The sequence below is a fragment of the Trachymyrmex cornetzi genome, unplaced genomic scaffold (assembly GCF_001594075.2).
Source record: "Trachymyrmex cornetzi isolate Tcor2-1 unplaced genomic scaffold, Tcor1.1 scaffold39, whole genome shotgun sequence".
Classification (NCBI taxonomy): Eukaryota; Metazoa; Arthropoda; class Insecta; order Hymenoptera; family Formicidae; genus Trachymyrmex; species Trachymyrmex cornetzi.
The window spans coordinates 542050-542669 of NW_017298640.1; positions in this window are offsets into that span (position 1 = coordinate 542050).

Here is a 620-nt window from a genome sequence, read left to right on the forward strand (position 1 = left end):
GCGGTCGAGCGTTATCATGTGTAAGCGAGCGTCTGTCGCCGTTGTCCAGCGACATTATTTGCGTTGTCAGCCGCCTGGTGGCGCCGTGATCTCCGTGCCGTAGCGATCACGAAGGATCGCGCTCTATGTTAGCCGTGGAGAGAGGGCAACTGACGGTTGTGACGTGGTAATCCCGGATTGGTCGCTGGAGATAATTTAAAAAGAGTAGAAGCGTCTTCTTCGTAAGAGAGCCGTCGAGAACGGGTGTGTATGGTGACTGTGCGGAAATAAAGAGATCTGTAACAAAGTCGTGAAGATTGTTCACGAGATTCCTCCTCCCCTCTAATATCCTGACACCTTGCTGTCGCGGGAAGTAAACGCGGCTGCTAAAACTAAAACTTGAAAGAGCTTTACACATGCAACAAAATGACTTTGCGTCGATTGTTGGCTACGGATGATCTTTTTTGCATCAATTCGTTGCTCAATCGGCATAATTGCTGTTTGTAGCGATCAGCTGTAACGGTTTCATTTGGACCCAAGAGTTCTAATACAGCACATTTTCTTGGTTCCACCAAACGCACAGCAAGGTCTTATGCCCGTGAATATTCCTCTTCGGCGTTGAAGCGGATGGTTTGCCAGGG